Source organism: Xenopus tropicalis, chromosome 3 (genome assembly GCF_000004195.4).
Source record: "Xenopus tropicalis strain Nigerian chromosome 3, UCB_Xtro_10.0, whole genome shotgun sequence".
Taxonomy (NCBI): domain Eukaryota; kingdom Metazoa; phylum Chordata; class Amphibia; order Anura; family Pipidae; genus Xenopus; species Xenopus tropicalis.
In genome coordinates this window covers 80,167,253-80,185,753 of record NC_030679.2, presented here as the reverse complement: position 1 = coordinate 80,185,753, position 18,501 = coordinate 80,167,253, and the positions used below count along the sequence as shown (strand labels likewise).

Below are 18,501 nucleotides of genomic sequence, written 5' to 3'. Positions count from 1 at the left end.
TTTTGATTGGTGCATGAAAGTGCAAAATACTGTATCTTGTGTTTGATACTTTGCTTGCCCTAGAGAATAGATCATTTTCTTTCACGGATGGAATGCAAATCCTCTTGTGTCATCTGGAATAACTTTTCTTCCTGCAGTTAATATTAGCCATTTGTAAATGGGTGGTCTTGGACTTAATTCAGCTATAAAGGAAAATCTCAAATCTGCTGGAAGTAAGGTGCTGGAAAGGCAAATACTGCTATTACTTTGCTATAGTTTGAACATGCTTTTCTTCAGTTCTGCAATAAACCTAACCCTGCAGTTTTTTGTGTGTGTATTTATATATGGCATTATGTTCCCTTGTGGTTTATTAGAATATATTTTCATGTTATGGCTTTTGTCTACAACTATCACTTTTACATATGTATTACAGGTATGGGACCTGTTTTCAAGAATGCTAGGAACCTGGGGGTTCTTTCTGTAATTTGGATCTCCATAACTTAAGTCTGCTAGAAAAATAATCTAAACATTAATTAAACCCAAAAGCATTGTTTTGCCTCCAAAAATGATTAATTATATCTTAGTTGGGATCAAGAACAAAGTACTGTTTTCTGGCTTTCTGGCTGATGGGTTTCTGGATAACGGATACTATACATGTATATAGACTATAGACCTGTCTAATTCCAAAAGTACCATCTCTAAGGAAAGATTAGGAGTAAAAATTCTGAGTAATGTAATAAAGAGTAAAAAGTTTGCTACAGCTCTAGTTATCTATAGGAACCAATCAGCAAGTATTATTTACTGGTCAGCTGTTTGAAAGTAAATAATTGATTATTTTGGGTTATAGCTGTGTAAAGTTTAAAACTTTTCTTAAATTTACCCCATATGTTTTTCAGTAGACTGCCTTTGGTAAAATGATTGCTAATACGCATCTATTAAAAAAAAATCACTGGCTCTTTTAAATATGCTCTGTGAAAAGCTTTAAAAAGGTTGCAGAAATAAGCTAGTATGCAACAACTTGCTTTTGGAGTTTATTAGATACTACAGGTAATATCTGGAAAACCAAATATCCAGAAAACTCAAAATGTAAAGAAGGCTAATGGATAAAATATTCCATACCTGTATTACCTTTTTGCTATTACACACACACACACACAAAAATGAAGACACTGCCAGGTCAGTTTAGGGGGAACCGAGAGCAGAGAGAAAAAAACAAAAACCAGCTCTGAGGCAATTTGAATGTATTGCAGTTTCATGAGAGAGCTTAGATCCAAACAACACTGCTCCAGCCATAAAGGTCCATAGAACATAATATACAAAGAGCCATAATGACCGTATTATTGATGCAAATGTTGCATGTATTGACACCAGTCATTAATCATTTATTTGCACTAAATGCCCTTGCGTTTACTCTACTCTACTCTGATAAATCCTACACAAGAGCAACTACTGACTGACTACCCCAAATATGGTGGGATTTTCAGTGTTCCCATTGTGGGTTATATCAATAGGTACATCAGATTTGTGGCAAAAAATACATGCTAATGGAGTTTTAACATCATTTGGGGAACTAATGTGAATCTGTCTCTGAAAACGTTATCACTATTCACATGATTTGTAAAAACACAAGCAAATTCTGTGTATTTTGACACACTGAGTGCAATTGTAGTGGGCGCAACATCCTGCACTTCTGCAATTTTGCTAGAATGCTGGAGAGAATGTCGTATTATGGATAAAGACAGTGCCTGCTCTATGCTTGTAACTTTAGTGTCCGAGCAGGTCAAGTGGGGACAGCATCACTACATACACATAATTTGCTAGTGCAGAGAGAACTATTACAGTCCTTGCGCTAGCAGAGCCAACTTTCCATTTTAAAAAAGAAATCTATGTAAAGCCCTTTGTAAATGTATTGGTGCTAAATAAAGGACAGTAAAACTATATTTTGTGGCTAACACTACAGTAAGTTATGTCCAAGTATCAATACGTTCCAATTTTTTTTATATTTTTCTCAGTAATAAATGGGGCAAATGTATGTTGTGCATTTGGCTTAAAAAGTTTTAAAAATTGTTTCCTTGTTATAATGCACACCTGCTGGAAAGAAGATATGCACCAAAGATATCAAGTGTGCACTACTTACACCTGTATGTTGGGTAGGAGTAATAGCCTCAACCACATGTGGCTATAGTCCCATTTCCCATCAATATATGCTTTAGTAAATACTGACATATCTATTCCCTTAAGAGTTGTGCCACACTTTTTAAATCTGATTGCACAGTCATTCTTTAATATGAATAGTGATTTATAATACCTTATTACAGTAGGTTAAGAACCAATTCTACAAATACACAGCCGTAGTGGCTAACTTGATATGCACATACAAAGGCAAGAAATAATATGTTACTTTGAAAAATGGTGGCATAATATCCTGAAAATTTTGATAAATTGTAGAAACAGGTTCAGAATATGCTTTTTTGATTGGTAGGCAAATAATTCACATAACCAACACCACACACACAGCGCACTGTTTGATGAGTGTTCTTTGAGTTATGTTATGCGACAAGCTATAATGTTTTGGCTAGACATGAAAGAATATGACTGAATAAATCTGCAGCCAAACTATTGTTTTTAATCTTTTGCCATTTCATCTCCAGTATAAGCAAGAGTAATTATTAACAAGAATTGTTACCAGTCTGCTCCTCTAGATTTAAAGATATTTGCAGGGTGCCAACCCATCTGGAATACAAGACCACACATCTAATGTGAAATTTGTTCTTTGAAATACTGCCACCTAATAATGGGAGATGAAAGCTATCTAAAGAGGGTTTTATTTCACCTCTCAGAAAGACAGCGAAAAAATGTATTGTGATCAATAAGAGGAAAGCGATCATGGGAAAATATGTTGCTGCGTCTGCATATAGTCATGTCATAACCATTAATACCAAACATTTCGCATTTCTCTTATGGGTAAATGGTGGGAAACAATTTCATTTGCTGCCGATAACCTGAGATTCCTTGCTTTAAAATTACAGATTATTATTATTATTATTATTATTATTATTATCATTTATTTATAAAGCGCCAATATATTCCGCAGCGCTGTACAATAAGTGGGTTTCATACATTGGACATACAGAGTAACATATAAAGCAATCAATAACTGATACAAGAAATGAAGAGAGCCCTGCCCAAAAGAGCTTACAATCTACAGATCACCACATTACTGATAATTTATTCATTAGAAACACCTTACATCTAGAGTTGTTCACAAGGCTAAAAGGGCTGTAATGTACTCAGTTACTTTAGTGTCCTAAAAAGCACATAAGCATCAGGCCAACTTTGTGTCTTATATACAAAGGAGATTCCGGGTGTTCATAGCAGAGACAACAATTTAGCCGTGACTAACTGGTGGACCTAAAGCTGTTGTCAACCTCAGCTGCCCAAATTTCTTGATAGCTAGCCAAGGAAGTCTCAACGGGGAAATAATTAGCAGGCTAGATCTGCCTGCAGTGAGAGAGAGTGTGGGGCTCAGACTGAGAACTGAAATTGGTGTAAGAGGGTCTGTGCCTGCATGGAACAGCTTAGAATCCTGCTGGGATTTTCTCCCAAACAAAAGGACTTTCTCAAGGTACTGTGACTCTGTGGAGCTGTGTTTTTGCTTTAGCCAGTAATCCCAGTAGGGGACCAGTAATAGAGAGGCAAAGCACCCTATGTATTAGTTAGAGCCCAAGTGTGGCAAGGGTTTTGTTTGCTTTTGTTTTGCTTAAGCTCCTGCCTGATACCAGGGTCGGTTACTGTACATAATAAACGGACTTTGCTCACCTAAAGAACTGTCTGTATGTCTGATCTCGCTTACAGAGTACATGTTAAACCAAGTATCCTTGTTAAATATTTTTGCATAACTTCTACTACTGTGGTGCAGTATGTAAATTACACCTCTAATCTAGTGTAAAGCTATAGTTAAATGGAGGTACCTGTTGCTCCAGATTTACCAATAACTCTTGTATGTGACTCAATCTTCAGGTGTGGGCCCTCGCGTGATGTTATGGGTAGGGTTGTTGGGGTACTATTTCCCTTAGGATAAGTCAATAAAATGGGCACCAAAGGTTCTTGAACTTAAAGAGTAAAGCATTTATTAAGAGGATTTTGTATAGGAGGCTTTAACGGGGACCTGTCACCCTAAGAAATAATTTCAAATTGTTTTCTATTGTGTTAGTAAAGTGAAATAAACTTCACTTACACTATAGAAATTATTTGAATATTATTTACTTTATTATTACTTCAGCCTTGAAATTCACAATTTCAGCATTCAGGCAGGTGCCATTTTGCGGACACTGTTATTAAGGAAAGCTTTGCACCCTGCCAAAATCTTTTTTCTGTGCCAGTATGGGGGGATCTGATACCCATGTCCATACTCAGGTTCCAAAATTAGATGATTAGGAGGGAGGGGGGATGTGAGGAGTGCAGCAACATCTAAGTAGTTCTGAATTCAAAGTGAAAGCAACTGACTGCCCCACCTCTATGCCTAAGGCATAAAGGTGGGGCAGGCAGTATATGATTGACAGCTGTGATTTTTAAATGCTTTCATAATGGGTATTGATGTGTTAATTAAAAATTGAGTTTGGGTTTCATGTATAATTTGAAAAGGGTTTTATTATAGGGCTTTTTATTCCTGGGTGACAGGTCCACTTTAAGGGAAGCAGGCACAAGAGATCTAATGTTTATTACACCTTACTGGTGGAGCTCAGGCTGCTGATCTAGCTAGCCACCTAGTGTGATCTATAACAAGGGATATCCCATCTCTAACTAGGTTCCACCTGCCTGCTTAGGTGAATTCTCACAAAAAAGGACCCATAGCATGTGTGCTTCAGCTTATATTCTTTAGAACATTGCCATCTTCTGGCCAACGATAAAATTGCAGAGATCATACTTTGACCTAGGACCAAGAACATGGGTCCCTTCTTTAACAAAGGACCACCTTAGCTGATGTAGGGGACTGCTTGAGAAAAGGAGTAGCTATTTTACCAGTCCCCATTGTATCAGTAGTACAATGATTAATACAGACATTTTAGTTGTTATATCATGAAATAATAAAGATGTAGTACACTTTAGCATATACGTCCACTGGCGCTGTGTCAATGCTTATAAACTCCTAGTTGCGTAGCATTGTTATTCTGATATCAATACAAGGGATTGTGAGGGTTATTTTTGAGATCTCAAGTTCTCAAAACAGAAAACCTAAAAAATCTACAGTATATGGATAGTACTATATAGTGCCATATAGAATGGCTGCAATTGAAGTTATTAATAGTTGCAAAGTAAAAAGTCTAAAGACAAACTGTCAGGAATAGTATTAGCAATCCTGATGCCAGGCATACTGTCAAGCTCACAGTTATGTCTATAATTCAGCATATTATTACAAGATGTAGACAGCAATTTGATAGTATGGCAGGTATTTACAACAGGGAAATGCAGATTAAACTGCTGTTGTTCAGCATTACTGGAGGGTAAAGGGGACCTGGAGTTCAGGATACCTGCTGTTTATTTAGTCCAGGCCCCCTTTTGCTCAGAAAGTTAAAGATAGATGAAACTTGATCTTAATCGTTACTGTGTTATACTTTCGGCCAGTAAATAAGCATTCACCCTTAGATTTCACCCTAATCAGCCTTCAAGCTGGGGCCATAATTACTTTGTTTTGGCCCTCCCTGGGGGTAGGAGAGCAACCCCACATATAGGGAATCATTGACTTACAGTCTGAACTTTGTGCTAGTTTCAAATAACACACTGTATTAAAAATGAATAAGCTAAATACATTTTACAAGCAATTATCTGTATTAACACAGGAGCTTTGCCAGACCTCAGGTCCCTTGAGTAGTGCTAAAATCAAGATAGAGGATAGGTGATAACAAGGAATGAAATCTTCATACATTGATACTAGAGACACATTTCTGCAAGAGACTTAAACAACCTGAAATAACTACATTTTGTCATACTGAGGTACAATTTTTTATTTACAGAGAGTGCTTTAGCAAATGTCCTAGTGCATACAGATGACTTGTTACCTAATTCATAATTCCATTTTGTCAGACTGTGAATAAGATTATTGGGATTATTTTCAGAAAATAGGACCTGGTATAGATATTATACACATGAGTGGAAGCTCACTCTTTTTTAGGCCATCTCTTTAGTTGTAGGAATGAGATGTATTGAAGAACATTCTCTTTCTGCTAATTATATTTAGGGGGTCTGATATTTCTGGAAGATGTTATGCTCAAGTTTTTGCATTCCAAACTAAGGATGCTCTGAATCCAGGATTCGGTTCAGGAATCGGCCAAGATTCTGCTTTTTTTTTTTTTTAGCAGGATTCAGATTTGGCCGAATCCATGCTTCTGGCCGAACCAAATCTGAATCCTTAAAACAACGTGACTTTTTGTCATATAATAAAAGCCCTCAGATTGTCCTAGTTTCCATATGCATATTCGGCCTAATCTTTCACGAAGAATTCGGAGTTCGCCTGAATCCCAAAATAGTAGATTCGGAGCAAACATCCTCATTGTAGGGGCCATTTATGAATCCACCCACAAGCGCAGATGCTCTAAAATAGATACAATGGAGAGTGCATATTGACACAATTCATTAAGTTACTTGTGTCCAAACACTTGTGCACTTGGATGCTAATTCATCCATCCCTCCAATTTTGATGAAAGGTGTGATAGTGTTACTACTGATGCTAGTACCTTAATCCTGTAGCAACCAGCAGCAATGGTTCCAATAGCAGGCTGCATCAATAGGTGCACCAGGCTTGCGCACCCACCAAATCAAATGTAAACTCCATTCTGAAAATGCTTTCTGAAAGAGACAAAACGCATGCTCTATAAATTCTACACGCAACTTGCATCTGTCTTGTATCAAACGCAAGTGCATCTGTGTTGATGCATCATCTGTAATTGTGTTGAAATGGGTTTGGTAAACCAAGTTTATGGCCATGCTCACAACAGAAACCTAGAGAAACATAACTGTAATCTAGGCACTAATTTTTTGTTGCATTAATGCTATTAGGGGCCAATTTATTACACTGTAATATGAAATTCACCAAAAAAACTATGTAACAAGCTGTACTTTTGGGTTTAACTGCTGTAAGATAAGTGTGATATTGCATAAACTAATTTCTTATAGCAGCTGACAGCACATGGGGTATATTGACTGCTATGGTGGTTTAGTAGAGAACCATAGTAATCAAGACCCAAGAGGTCACATGTAATTATGTCCAACAGCAAATCATGGGGAATGCTCTGCCTGTAACACCAGCAGTGACAGATGGAAACTGCTCTTGGACATAAAGTGAGTTCTCCGTGACCATCTGTGTCAGCCATAATTTCCCAGGCTTTGAAACAGAAAGTGGCAAAAGGTGATTTTGTGAGTTTTGACCTCTGTGGTTCTCCATTAGTGCTGGTCAAACACCCTATGTTGCTTGGGCTTATTTGTACCTAAAAAATCTGAACTATGATTCTGTATGTATCATAGCTATTAAATGGACACTGTCACTGTGGAATGCAATTTGCTTCTTACCTTAAAGGAACAGTAACACCAAAAAATGAAAGTGTATAAAAATAATTAATATATTATATACTATTACCCTGCACTGGTAAAAGTTGTGTGTTTGCTTCATAAACACTACTACAGTTTATATAAATACCCTGCTGTGTAGCCGTGGGGGCAGCCATTTAAATTGAAAAAAGTAGAAAAGGCACAGGTTACTAAGCAGATAACAGATAAGTAGCATACATTTCCATTGTATTCTACACAGTTATCTGTTATCTTCTTATGTAACCTGTGCCTTTTCTCCTTTTTTCAATTTAAGTGGCTGCCCCCATGGCTACACAACAGCTGTTTCTATTAACTACAGTAGTCTTTCTGAACAAACACACAACTTTTACCAGTGCAGGGCAACAGTACATTATATTTTAATTATTTTAAAACATTTTTATTTTTTAGTGTTACTGTTCCTTTAACTTAAACTGATATTTTGAAAATATTTCCTCATCTTTGCAATGTTTCTACACAGAGTAGTCAGTTAATTAGTAATGATTAGTAAACCAGCATTAACAAGGTCTATAAAGTGTATGCCAATATGTATGATGTTTATCATCCCTTGTACTGATAATTTAGAATGTATCTAGGTATGGGATCTATTATCCAGAATGTTTGGGAGATTTTCTGTACTTGCAATAATTTGGATGGTCATACCAGTCTACTAAAAAAATTAAAAGACCCAATAGGATTGTTTTATTATTTAAAAGAAAAAGGAAACAACTGAATATATTATTTGCTTTAAATGGACCTTACCTTGTTTGAAAGCTTTCTGGATAATGGGTTTTCTCTAGTTTTATTTTTCTTTCTGTGTTTCAACTTGAACAAAATATAGTTTACAAACCTTTTTCACATAATAAATGCCATTAAAGAATTATGTCAACTCTAAACATCATGGGAAATTTAAGAACCAAAGAGGTAATTTCCTACTACGAAGGTTATAGCACATGGGTCATGACATTTCTACACCAAAAGCTAGGGGACTACAGTAGAAAAATAAGCTTGCGCTCCACATGGAAACAATTTAGCATTTCCTCAAGTTTTACTGGATATTTTCTAAACATCTTTTTTGTTCTGTACTGGCAAAAATGCTCACATTTTTCTTCATTCAGTAAACTTTAAAGGATAAAGAAGAAATAATAGAGTATACACAAACTAAAAGTTAAGAAATGTTATGTATTTTCCAGGGAAAAAGTTCCATTTGGCACATCAGACTGAAGCATACTGAAACAGAGCTGGCAGAATGTCAGAAAGACAAACATTGCCCACCAACACTTGTCAGAGTAAGTTACTGTGTATATTCCCCCCTATAAGGAGTAAAGCTGCCAAACATTTGAATTATTTATTAAATTAAATATTACAAAGTATTGTTTTGTGGTGGAAGAAGAAGGGGTGCAAGTGGGGTAACAGCCAAAAGCTTTACATATAAGCTGGTTTATGCAAAATATTTTTTTAGAGACCTACATTGTTCGGAGGGTATAGTTTTTTCTTCAAGGGCCCCCTCATTGGTCATGGGATCTGTGCCCTCTATACTTACTGCCCTGTAGCTCAAAATAGTAAGGGTGGAATTAATGTTGTTTGTATTTGCTACAAATAGCTGCAGGTAAAAAAATTCAGCGCATACAACTATACTGGAATGCTGGGGAAGAATGTTGCTTCATGGGAAAAAATATTGAGAACTGTACCTTTTATACACTTTGCTGTTGTTTAGCCAATGGGACATATTATCTATGATCGTATGCAGGCAATTGATAAACATAGTACAATATTTAAGCAAATCCTAAAGTAAACACCTGTTTCTAGTGCAGAGATATAATACTTGGGAGCCTCTTAATTACAGTTTTCAGTTCCACAGCTCAAGGGCTGATTTATTATAGAACAGTATTTCAGTAGGAATCCTTACTGTTTGGAAAAATACTGATACTGTTTGATTTATCAGGCTCTATTCCATACTGGACAAGAACTTTTTTTGAATGGTTAACCTCACCCCAATAACTTATATGGTATTGTATGAAGATTTTCATTCATCCAGGTCATGGTATATCTAGTATAAATAAATTTAAAGCAACTGGACTTGTTTGGTAATCATTGAAGACATTTCACTACTCATCCGAGCAGCTTCTTCAGTTCAACTGACTGGTATGGGAAGTCCTCAGCATATAAACTCTTTCACTAATCCAATCACAATGGCACTTTGTAACTCTTCACATGACATCTGAAACTCACAGAGGTGTGAATGCTGTGGAGTTACTTTGATAGGATTACCAAAATATCATGCAACTCATAGAGACAGGTGTTACTTGTGAATTTAATGTAATTTTTTATGCACCAAACAGCAGATAGATGACCTGATAGGGAACTGTGTATCTGGTTTGATGGCAGAGCTGTGATTGGCTTGCCATATCTTACTGTGCTTCTGGAGTATGTTAGGAATGCCCATCGCTCCCTTGTCACACAACTGAATATATGGGGAGCTCTAATAAAGGTTTGCATTTTAAAGTTAGCTATCCCTTTTACCTAAAATCAGGCACTATATATTATCCATCATTACCTATATTCAAAAATGCAATACTGACTTTCTGGACAATTTTCTTAGCAAACTTTCCTTAGTTTGAATTTTCATAAAAGTGCCCCAAGTATCAGTTTGAACTTTTACACCCCAGATAATTTTTTATCTGCATGTGGATGTATTTAAGGTTTTGTGTATTGATTGCAAATGGTCCCAAAGGTGTTTTGCGTTTATATGGTTCTTCCCACTCCCCTCCCCCCCAAAAAAACTAGTCTTAATTCACGTTGCAAAATGAATGTATACACTTTAGGGTTGAACTGTAATTTCTACTTTCTAGTTCAATGTATCATATAGTGCAGCTACAATTGATACAGCATGTTGCACAATGTTGAATACTGTATGAGCCTCTGTTTACCATTTCCTTAACAAACATTTACTGTGACAGACATGAGTCATAAAATTCAATGGGCCATAATAATTGCTCCCATTTTAATGTTTTCTAAATCTTAGGGGGATTGCAGCCCTTTTAGTTCCAGTGTCATGACACTGGATTCTATCCTTCTCTTGCTTTGAAAATGAAAGACATTTTTAAAATGTGAGAAAACTAGTATTAAACAACTTAAACCTATATGAATGCCAGGGCTTGTTAATTATCATTTACACAAAAGTCACCAAATCTAGCTTTAATTTAAAGTACTAATGGTTAATCACCTTGTTTATTGTGTTCTACATGGTTTCTATTCTTCACTGTCAACACGCAAACCATATGTAAACAATAATGGAAAGCACTTTTAACTGACATTTGCCATTGCAATGGTATATGTATTGCTACACATATGGATATATACTGTACAAAGTCACACAAATCACATAAGACTTATAAGGACAATGATCTAAGATAGATAACTGGAAACTTTGCATGTTGACCCACACCCAACCCAACCAATTGTGCGAGGGCTGGGTTGTGCCAAACCCGCCTAACCCATGGGTTCTGTCGGTCTAGAGCCGGCCCAATATATAACTCTATTGATTCACCCTTGCTGAATTTTATATTTGGCTTCTCATAACAACAGATTTTTTTATTGAAAAAAAATCAGGTTATTTGCAAATATGTGTAAGGCCAAATATTAATCACTTGTAACATTCTAGTAGGTGGGATGAAAAAATTCCAGACATAAATCAATTTATATATAAAGGAATAGGGCAGGATGGTACAGGCTGTAAACCAGACAGCCCTAAAGAAAACATCCTCTTTGCTCTTCTGTTTAACAAATTAACCCATTAACTAAGTGATGGGTCAGTGCCAGCCTTTTGCACAGGCCATGAATTTTGCTTTGTTTATCTTTTCAGTTTAGTCCTTCCTAGATATGAAGGTTGTTACAGCATGTGTGGTCAGTGTGCAGTGAATTAAAGGGTCCATGTAGACACAAATCACTAAAGGTTAAAATATATTATTTTAAACAGAACTTTGTATAAAGTGATCTATCCACTCAAGCATGTTAACATTTCTTTTTCCCAAAAACCTTCCTTATTTTACACAGACAACAGTTTTTTGAGCTGTTTTCTTTAAAATACTGTACATCTATTACTAGGACTGTAGTTCCAAGGCCGTTGCAACATGGTGGATTAATAACATCAAGTTGTAGTTGGCAAGAGATTTGTTTTATTGTATTATGTGGAGCAAGTTAACTATTATGCTCCCATAGGAAACTATTAAACCTAATTCTAGTGAGTTTACAAAGTAAGGGCATCTAATTACAGTATCTAGTAGTAATATATGTGAAGCAACTGGACTTGCTCAATAATTACTTAGTAAGTCCAGTTGCTTCCAACTTATCACTTATAAATACTAGATACTGTATATCTGTCTGGACCTGGATGTACGGAAACCTTCATAGACATATAAGAACTAATCCCTTAATTTAAAATAAACCCAAGCAATAATAAGCCTGAAGACAGTCTCTATTTACAAATTAGTGCCATAATATCAGCAAATGTAAACGTAAATGACACCTAATTGATGCCAGTCGCTTCACCATTTGACCACAGCATTAAGGAATATTTACTGGTGGGAAAAATTAACCAGTATCTTGAGTTATGGTTAGTTCTGAGCCATATAAGTTTAAACAAAATTTTCAATATAAAAATAAAGATATCAGATAATTTATTAAAAGTCATAAATAATTATATAATTATCAAATATATGCAGACTGAAATGTAAATTACAATTACAAATTACATACATTGCACACCAGTGCAATCTAGAAAGCACACAATTATTTTTTACTGATGAGGTGCTGTTAATTATCAAAACCTATATTAATTTTGCACTAAAACATTTTTGCAATAAATAGCCAACCAATGCATTATCAACTTTTACTATCACCTTCCAACCTGCTGACCCCGCTAAGGTAAGCAGTTTACAATCAACACAGAAGACCCTGTCTTGTCTTTACAAAAAGACAAGGCTGTCATTCTTTAGACCCCAAGACACTACCAACATGCAGCTTAAAGGGCATTGCTAAAAAAAAGTGCAAAAAAAATGAATTTTGAAAAAATATAGGTTTATATTATTGTACTTCCAAAATGTATTGTTATGCTTTACAATTGAAATATTGTTAAACTAGTGTTCTCTAGAATCTTATTGTATCCTTGCAAAAACTATATGACTCTCTGAAATGCCAACATGCAAATGATTACAAGTATGGGATCCATTCTCCAGAAATCTGTTATCCAGAAAGCCCGTCTCCCATAGACTCCATTTTAATCAAATAATTAAATTCTAAAATTGATTACCTTTTTCTTTGTTATAATAAAACAGTACAGGTATAGGACCCATTATCCAGAATGCTCAGGACCAAGGGTATTCCGGATAAGGGGTCTTTCCTGAATTTGGATCTCTATACCTTAAGTCTACTAAAAAATCAATAAAACATTAAACTCAAAAGGATTGTTTTGCATCCAACAAGGATTATTTATACCTTAGTTGAGATCAATTACAAGGTACTGTTTTATTACTACAGAGAAAAAAGAAATAAGTTTTAAAATTCTGTATTATTTGATTAAAATGGAGTCTATGGGAGGCGGGCTTTCCGTAATTCGGAGATTTATGGATAATGGGTTTCCGGATAAGGGATTCGATACCTGTACTTGATCCCAACTAAGATATAAATAATTCTTATTGGATGCAAAACAATCCTATTGGGTTTAATTAATGTTTTATTGATTTTTTAGCACACTTAAGGTATGGAGATCCAAATTACGGAAAGACGGAATACCATTGGTCCTGAGCATTCTGGATGAGGGGTCCTATACCTGTACTTGCTTTCATATGATCCCTCCTGGTGGTGATAATTTGCAATGGTAGCTAAAATCTCATACAAATCAGAGACCTGAAGGTTGAAAGTCACTAACCCAAAGAACTGTGATCATAACATCTGTAAAAAATAAAAATGGTGCTTCATATATTTGCAACCAGGCTTAGTATAGTAACTAACAAATCTATATAGAATGAGAGGCTGACATAGCAAAATAAATTGAAGCAAAAACAGATGGAAAAATAAATCAACAGGATACTCTGTAAATGATTAATATAGAGTCATCTCAAAGATACTCTACTATAACCAATAGTGGAGCCATCCACCATAGAGTTAATGGTCTTCATCTGTGTTTTCTTTAAAAACAACTTTATCATCTAAAATGTTGTCTAAAGTAAGCTGCAAGAAAACCCAAACTTGTAAGGCAGGTATGTGTAGCAATTACTAAGAAACACAGTTAGCAGTTCAAAGTGAGTAGCTCTGTTGGAACAAGCAATGATGTTGTTTCATTTAAATCACTTGAGGATATTTCAGGCATATACTGGAAATCTTAAAATAACACATCTGACCTCTTTCCTTTGGTAAATATTCATACTTTGATTTCAGTGATATAGCATCGCACCTCTGGTCAACCTTCTTATCTTTTTCCGACTTGATATGTTCCATGTTCTCCCAGTCCAGGCTATAAAAATACTGATGGAATATAAAACAAAAATACCATTAGTTTCATAATAACACCTCCAGCATGAATTACACAATGCATGCAATGTTACACATATATAGGTATTTTATGTGCAAGTAAGAAAACATCCACAGCAAGAAAAATTAATAAGAAAGATAAATTGGGGAATTTCCTTTGGAGCATTAGCCACACACCAGCCTATGGCTAATATTAATAACACATTCTGCTATTCCCCCAGAAACACTTAATAGAAGGCACAACTGCCTGCCAACTTCCAGTCACCAAAGAAAGTGTTTAAGACTAGAAAGACTAAACAATAGGCTTAGAGGCATTGCTAGGAATCTCACAAGATCTGAGGGACCAGTCCCACATGCAAGCTCAATATATTCATAATAAAGAAAACATTATGCTTGAACCCATACCCAGTTTGGGCATATACTGTAAATGAATTCTGCAGGACTACCCTAATGTCTTTGCAGTTCATCTTATGGTGTATTGATTTGGATATTAAAATAATAGCTACACAGAATAACAAAATACCATAATTGCCATAATTCTAGCAAAAGACTACTGTATGTGTTTTCAAAGAAAAGTGAATAGTTAAATAGAAATGTGAAATGTGTAGCTTTTGATCTTTCTTTCTTTCAATAGTTTTGCTCATCTTTAGACACACCCTGAAATAGATCCCAGTGGCTGGAAGGGTGCATAAGTTCTGAAGAAACAAACCGCTTCTTACTTGAGCAGGCTGCATCAAATCGGGCCAGGTTAGGTGAATTTTTCATCTATGTAACTTTTGCATTAAACAAGAATTTTGTAGAAGAGTTTAACAAGAAGTAACCATTGGCATTTATGAGCATACTTAAGGCAGTCTCTGGACTGTTTATCGTTTGAACACTAAAGTCAGACCCCCCTCAATGTCATTAGGGAGCTGACTGCCACAGAGGAGGCATTGCAGCATCAGAATTTTGGCAGTTATCACCACTACTTTGGCCTTGACACGCGAGTTCTGTCTTGGCAGGGCTCCAGCCTTGCAGCTACATGAAAAAAAACACACTAGAGGGACAGCCAATTTTATTTTATACATCACATTTCATGCTTTAGCAAACACTGTGCTTTCATGAAGTCTTGTTATTATAAACAGCAGAAAGCTCCTAAGAGCTGATGGGGTAACAGGGGAATATAGAAAACAATTGCTTGCAATTACATCAATAGCTAAGAAAAATTTCAACACACATATTTTTGTGGATGTTTTATTTACCGCTTAATACACATTCTGCTTCAATTTTACCTATACTTCAATTTTATTAATAGTGATTTTGAGGACATAAGGTCCTACAGAGTTCAAATGGCAGCTTCTTGCATGAAGTAAGTGGGTCAACCCTATAAAAACTAGAGCACACTGGCAATTAAAAAGGCTGCCACACTTTCTCACACTCTCATCACAGGTTAAAAAGAAAGGTGTGCAGGTATTATGTGGCCTAACCATGTTAAAATACAGCAGTTATCCATTATTATTTGCAATTGGAGAGCTATTTTTGTCCCCAAACACAGCCAGGTATATTACTACTCTAAACTGTGGGTACAATGACTATGTATAGTATATCCCCAAATTAAACCTTCTAGTGCCTCTATGCCTATGGCCAGCCTTGTACATCAACCATGAGTGCTAACATATAAACAAAAGTTTGTGGTTTGTATGTGCTAAGACCACTATTTTTAGTAGTGACATTTGGAGTTTGAGGGTGCTTGTCTCCCATAACAACAGCAAATCTGACCAGTGCTAATGAAGCAAACTTAACCGATCTCCATGTGTGAAGGAATAAAAAGGACACCACACATTTTCCATCCATAATTCACTGCAAATTGCTTAAGGATAATGGTAGTCCCCTTATGTTTAGGTAGTCCATGGAACACTGCAGCATTTGTATTAGGACAAGACAAGTTGCAAAAATGCACATCTATACATTATGGCACCATCTTTTACATATAGTTGAAACAACACCCATGCTATGTATTTCAAAGACATTTTCTCTTTCTAATTTAGTGCAAATTAGTTGCCTGGCACAAATTTGGCCTTCAACAATAATGGATAACATCAACAAAGGAAATGCTCACAGGTTTCTTGAAGTTACTGTAAGTTAGACAGTACTTGCAATATTTCACCCATATAGGAAAGTTGAGTTTACTCCAATGTAAGGAAGTGATATGTTTTGTAATATCACAAGGGAACCCTATACTTAATGCCTGCCATATTAATTTAGAAATCACATTATGATAGTTTGGTGAGAGCAGCTCAAAGATAGCAAACTGACAAACATGAGTTTACAGAGCTGGAAATTAATAACTAGATTGCACATTATGTTTCACTGTGTGCTAGATTGTGCATTGTGCTATAGGGTGGCTGTAAGTGGTTATTGTATGGAACAGCAACAAGTTTGAAATCAGATCCAGAGTAAAAATAATTATTTTATTTTTCCTTAGTTTTTGGCAAAGTTAAATTATGATTGTTATTAGATGACCACCACTCGTTTATACTTTTGTACTGAGCCTGTACTGGACATAGAAGAGAGCAACCAACTTTACCTTTAAAGGAATATTTTTCTATTTAATATTTTTAAAAAAGGTTAAAAAAGGAAAAGTACTCAAAACTTCCAAAAATTAAAATGATCGCATTGTTAACAAAACTTGTGAGAGTATGGCAGAATAATTTAATCATACTAGTGCAGATGTATTTTATTGGTCAGCTTATCAAAGATAAAACTGCTTAATAATAATACATCGAGCACTATAAGAATACAACAGCAATACAAGAAGTTATGTTTTGATGCTAATCTAGTTTGCTAAAGACTTTTGTTCAGTCATTCCCAGCTGGGGCACAGTGGTTGGGAATGTCTAGTTGGCTGCAAACTCCAAAACTAAATAGATGTTTAAAGCATTGTATTGATTTCTGTGAATTTCAATGTTTTTTTTGCCTTTTCCCCACTAAAATGTCAAGTCACATTAAAAATAAAGGCATCCAAACCTTTTGATGATAGTGTGGTGTTCATGCACTCTGTTATTTCAAAAACTGGATTAAGTAACAAAACAGCCTTTCATTACGCAACAAATATATTTTCATTGTTTCAAACCCAGAACCTTTTGAGTAAGCATTATCCTTAATGAATTATTTACCTAAAATGTGGAAAAGGTTAAATGTACATGTTCTCAAATATAGTAAATAAAAAATATGAAAATTCAGTTTAAAGACAATTTCATTTAGTGAGTTTGTATAGATTGTCCTACCCAAGAATTTCCTCATTTGAATTCATTGGGAATAATGGGAAAGTATGGGTCAGTGTACACAGCCTTTTAGTACCTTAAGTGTTCTGTGCACTGTGCTCTGCTCCAGCGCACTCCAATTATAGCATTTTCTTATATAAGCATGCATCTGAAAAAGAAAAAGATAAAAAGAAAGAAAATAGACACAGCTATGAATTCTGGGGAAATTTAAGCAGTTTTTTTTTTTGCCTATTGCTTTGGCCACACTCTATAAATTCTAAATTATAAATATACCTTATATGTATATTATGTGTATAATCTATAAATGTTTGCATGTTCATATGTTTATGTTAAAAGAAGAGAGGACCTATGTTTCAATATCTGTGATTATTCTGTTAAAGATAGGGTACAAAGTATGGTATGTAAAAAGAATTCCAGAATCTACTCAAGCTAAACGAAGCTGTGAAACAGCCTTACAGCCACAGATTCAGCGAAGCAAGGGAAAATGGCATATTTCACAATTAATTACTATTTGTAGCCCTAATATGTTTGTCAGTGTAGTTTTAGACCCAGACGCTTCTTTTATTAAATAAGGCCTAGAAAAAAATACTAAAAATAGTTTAAAATATAAAAAATGCATGCTATCTAATGTAATTGTTTCTTATGAAATTGTGCCAATCTATCGCATGTAGGAACTGCTTTAAGAACAGAGGTGCCAAATTGCACCAGTGCAGATACCTATAGAAGCCAATCATAGCCCTGCTTTTTATTTGAACATTTTTAGCAAACCATTCAAAACAAATTGCTGCTTGGGTGTTACTGACAACTGCACTACTGATTTGATCACCTATGTTAGTAAATAAACCTTATACTGTTTACTAGATGTTAGTGATGAGTGAATGAACTCACTACAAAATTCCTTCATCTGCAAATTTCTGCAAAGCCATAGCAAATGTCCCAGTAGAAAAACTCACCATGAAAAAATTCCCATAGACTCCTATGTATTTTGCACAGAAAAAGTAACTGCAAAAAAATGGTTTAATGAATTTTTAGGAGCGGCAAAACAGGACAGATTCACTCATTACTGCTAGATGTATCAGTAGATCAATAGCAAAGCTATATTACACTCTTCTTTAGTTCCCAAGAGCTGAAAAGTGAATTACTTCCTT

The 18,501-nt window shown here is 35.4% G+C and overlaps 1 long non-coding RNA gene across 1 annotated transcript in view; it reads right to left on the bottom strand.

Moving 5' to 3' along the window:
- The window catches only part of LOC108646168, a 222,295-nt gene that overhangs the window by 55,510 nt on the left and 148,284 nt on the right, over nt 1-18,501 (bottom strand). The window contains exons 3-4 of the long non-coding RNA XR_001924213.2: nt 17,430-17,501; nt 13,962-14,085 (exon numbers count right to left, since the gene is read on the bottom strand). This is a non-coding gene — a long non-coding RNA (uncharacterized LOC108646168). The remainder of the gene's footprint in view (nt 1-13,961; nt 14,086-17,429; nt 17,502-18,501) is intronic.